This window comes from Ochotona curzoniae, unplaced genomic scaffold (genome assembly GCF_017591425.1).
Source record: "Ochotona curzoniae isolate NIBS_2020 unplaced genomic scaffold, NIBS_Ocur_1.0 contig_21, whole genome shotgun sequence".
Lineage (NCBI taxonomy): Eukaryota > Metazoa > Chordata > Mammalia > Lagomorpha > Ochotonidae > Ochotona > Ochotona curzoniae.
The window spans coordinates 7883887-7888955 of NW_024465322.1; positions in this window are offsets into that span (position 1 = coordinate 7883887).

The window sequence follows — 5069 nt, forward strand, 5'->3', positions numbered from 1 at the left end:
CACTGCGGGATAGGCCAGGGAATGGAAGCTCCTGCCCTCTCCAGCTCTACAACCCTTTCAAACAAAATAACGAAATCTTTTTCAATGATACACTAACTTTTTCGGAGTATTCAACGGCGATGTTATGGGACCCATCAACATTTTTCCCTTTACTCACCTTTGGGTACTAGTAAGCCTCATGATTTTTAGATGCGTGTGTTTAGGTACCAAGCAGTGCCCCCTCCCAACCCTCACATCAAAAGTAAAATTACTTTGATGTTTGGATCTGTGACTCTTACAAAGAAATGATCAAACAAATGACTGGAAGTGTTGATTATGATGCGTTGAGCAGCTTACCGAGAGCTTACCAAACTGCACTGTGTCTATTCAAACATATCAAGGGCAAGACATAGGCACGCTTTGCCCTTACCACAATTGTAATTCATAGTCCCTAGTGGGGAAAAACAGTCGAGCTGTGCCACAAACTGGCACCAACACTGGTTATGTCACAATTTGGGGGCCTGGGGAACAGATAGCAATGTGCCAAATTGGTTCTGCTTTTGAGCTATAGGACAGAAACTCCTGGTGCATTTGCTCTTTGCTTCTGGCAGGCCTTGGCTCTCTGTCGCGGCTGCATATCTCAGTTCACATTTCCTCGTTGCACAAAAGGACAGTCGCATTGCACAGGGTCCCATCTATTCCCCCACTACCTCATCTCAGGGAACTTTTTCTGCCATGACGCTCTTGACCGATAGCAGCACGTTCTGAGACGCTCCGCGTGTGAATGGAGAGGAAGCGGGTCAACCCATACCACAGACAGAGTGAATGTTTCCAAGCACCCAATGTACCATCAGTCGTTGAGCCTAAGCTTTAGCACCCCCATATACCATGACTGTTCTCTATGTCCAACGAGCCGCTGGTTGCGAACTACAAGGGTGAAGACGCACAGAGACGCGAACAGGAGCGGGCAGTATGTGTCCGCGTGGCTGGCACCATCAGCAGGGCCTCTGGAGGTCCAGCACATGAGTCTTCAGAGGGCGCTGCTGCTCCGTTCTACCAAAATGATTCCACAATCAGACAGGTGGAAATCTACATCCTGATGAAAAACCACTCGTTTCCAACGACTTCTACTTGAGCAAACAAAGCACAAATGGCCAGTCACCTCACTGTGTGGCCACCTGACCCCTCACTGGAGCCTTTTGTGGTTTAGAAAGACTAATGTGCATAGGCGGCAGTAGAGGATGGCGCAAACGCTTGAGCTTCGCACTAGGTTGGAAAACCCCAAAGTCCTAACTCAATTTGGGAGTGACTGACAGGATGGACAAATCTCCTTCTCCACCCAGAGCCCCTGCCCGCCCTTTAACTCTGTCTGCTTCAGGTCCTCGTCGTTCTGCTGATTCAGCTCTCTGCTGATGTGTAGTCTGGAAGATAGCAGGTGCTGCACAGGGATTGAGGGGTCGGCTTTGGAGGAACTGCGCTGACCTTGCACAACCCAACTGCTGCAGGAAGTGAACCTACACATGGAAAAGCTCTCTCTCTCTCTCTCGTTCTCTCTGCTTCCCTCTGTCCTTCTGCCTTCCAAAAAGATAAAGAAAAACAGCAATTTGTATTTAGTAAACAAGCAGTGAAGAAACACTGAAGGTAAAAATATTTGTTTTTTAAAAGCCACTATTTTTATCGAATCTGCTAAGAATGACTTCAGGCCAACATTTTTTGGAAAATATTATAGTTTATTCAATTAAACTTGTGTAAGTTCATAGATGTATTTATTTCAGAGAACAAAGATTAAAATGCCATTGCTTCATAATCTCATTCTCGTAAAACTACGAGTGTATTTATTTAAAGAAGGTAGACTCTGTTAGATGTCCTTTTAAGGTTATTGTAGATTCAAATGTGCTTTGAAAGCATACAAAATTTTAAAAAGAGAGTTTTCCAAATCTCTTCTGTTAGGATAAACATCGAAGATATTGTGGCTCAGAGGATGCCTTTATACAGCTTCGGGCTGACTTTGCTTTGTTAATATTGCTTCACGATTTATACACATCTTATGTTTATCCTGTTTGCCACCACAATAAAAGCCACAAATAATAGCTAAATTTGGTAAAAACCAGATTACTTACCGATTTTGTTAAGTCATGTTTCTTTTCAATAACAAAATATGTTCAGAATATGAACGACCATCTCACTCTCTTAGTGCTCAGCGTTTTTGATTGGCTTGCGCCAGACATCAAACAGAGGTGCTCATTTTAGCTCTTTTTAACTCAATAATGAAATGGAAAATGTGGAGTAGAAAATGATTGACTTTAGGCAGATAGTAAGCTATATATCCCATCAATTTTGGAACTAGGAAATGGGTTGAACTTTATCATGTTAATTCAGTCACTTTTAGAAACTAGTAAAGATAATTAATATTTTGCCGTATGTTATGTAAGTATATCTTGTGTCACAATACACAGCCAGGTTTTAAGGATACTGGCCCGTAACATCAATTATTTTAGATAAGCTTTGCTGCCTTCAGATAGGTACACGTGAAACCTAAATCATGGGCTAAAACAGGAAAAAATATATCAAATTCTCTTGTTTTCAGAGGTTTGCGGGAACATTTGGATGCACAGTGCCTTGAAGCCTCCATGTCCAACGTGATGGCGTTTTGAGACACAGGAAAGATTGGTCAATGTGAAAGAATGCCTTTTCGTTCACTTTAAGGAGAGCACACACAGAATTTAAAGCACAGACTTTCCCTTCGCCGTAAAATTGTAAAACAGAGCAGTAAAACATTAGATAGATTCAGGCAGCCCAAACAGGAACTGTAGATGTTATATGAGTAGCACAGAGGATACGGGCCTCACACATTAACTCAGGAGCCCTATGCAGAAGCACGCTTATGGCATATAATTAGAATTACAGCACTGCATCACTGCGTCACCCGTACGGCATTACCGGGGAGAATTTACTGGAACTGTGAGCGAGCAACAGAAGTCACAGATATATGCTGGATAATCATGTTTTATTTTGGTGTAGGTTTGTTCTAAAAAATTCTGGATTATGCCATGCATTATTGAGAAGTTAAACTAATATAATGTTGTGCTATCCAAAAAAAAAAAAGGTTTAAAGTTCGAATTCCATAAGAGAAATTCATCCAAAAGCAAGAGAAATCTCATGGATTGCTTTTGTATCGATTCTGTGGATACTGCATCATTCAAAGCAATCAATGGTGCATCCAGTACCAACTCAGTATTATCACTAGGATATTCAGAAAACAATAGTTTATTTTACCAAGCATAATGATCGCTAACAGCATGCATCTCTACTGCTGAATAAAAGCTGAACTCCCAATAAAGCTGCTAAAAATATCTTGACAGTAGAATGCTGGACTTTGTATCACTGTCTGTACCTACAATGTTATCATAGACTTGAATAGAGGAATGATGGTCTTAACACAAAATGCAGACATTGTGCTCATCCAATTATATCAGCCTGATGAATTCTATATGCTGAATCAACGTTATAAGCCACATTGCATGCAGTCCAGCTCCTTTTGACTCTATGGGCAACAAACATGTGTGTATAATTGTTCAAGATACCACATGTCCCCCAGAAGAGCCCACGTTGGCACGTTGGGTTCCTGAGTGTTATTATTAATTCAGAATCTTTGTTCAGTAATTCTCTGAAAGATTGAATACCTCTCTTTTTACAATGTACAGTCCCATGAATGAATCATGGGTGACTTTCAGAAAGGCCTGGGGAAACACGGCTGCAGGATTGCAAGGTCCTTCCTCCTATGAATCTGGCTCCTCCTCCAGTTAGCCAAGTTCAGGTCTGACAATTGGCACAGGGACAGAAAGCAGGTAAGAAATAAAGAGATTTTATTGGCGATGCGGCTTAACTGCCCTGTTTTCCCGTCCTTGGTTTCCTTGCGAACTGCATACATTAAGCAATTCATTTCCAACACGCCCTTCCCTCATGCTCCTAAGGATTCTCTCCCAACACTTCTCTGAGGATTGCTCTCCCACGGCTGTCACTCCAGTCTCGCCACTGATTGTGATAACTGCACACACCTGGCCTTTATTATTTTGTCATCCTGTTATCAGCATTGCCAGGCAGGGCTCCAGATCTGTGACAGCGCATGCTCGGTCATCAGCTTCAGGCTAGATAAGCCAGGACATCAGCGAATCACTCAAGGATACTGATGTCACTCTGTGACACGTTTTTATTTGTTAAAAAAAAAAAATAAGGAAAATAACATGCCTCAACCCACGAGCTCTTCTAAAATGCGACCTTGATTCTCTTCTTAGCAAGACGTTAGGTCAGTGAATCTGAACAGAGTTGGTATTCACAGGGAACCGACTGGAAGTAGAAAAAGAAACATTCCCAAGGATGACTCCCCAAATCGAGGTCAGAAAAGATAACACATTTACGATTGGAGTTCTGAACCACCTCCTATGCAAAGCTACACAAAAATTCCTCGTGAAGATGCCCAGAAAGCCTGAGTCTCAAAATATCACAGCTGTGGTACCTTCCACGCGAGCCAATAAGCCTTCCTGTAGTTCTAGTGGCCAGATGTTGAGGGTGTCCCCAGCCTTTGAGTTCTAAGCATTGTGGACAAGTTATGGCATTGTAGTCTCCCTGTGCATAATAAAAATGATAGGCTGAACCATTGAAATGGTGTAGTAACCAGGAGAAAAATCCAATTTCATAAAGCAGAATTTTCCACTCAAAACAAACAAAAACAAAAAACGGATGACCCTCTCGCTGAACACTTGAGCGATCGCTCTGGTAAATGGAACAGCATCTGGACTTGGAAGTCTTCCTGAATACACCAGAGTGTTGCTAATCCTGACACATGGAATTTGCATCAAGCGAAATAATGAAATTTGATAAACTGATAAGAGCTGAACTGAATACTTGTGTGCAAGGATCAATAATGGTATAAAGCCTCACAGACTGTGGATCGAATAAAATGAGGCATTTTTCTTGGGCAGTGCAATTGGGACGTAATGGAAATTAGAAAATTAAAACTTGTGTGGGTCATATTGTTACCCTTACGACTGCTATTAGATTATTCCAGGTGAGCTCTACTCCCCAGTGTT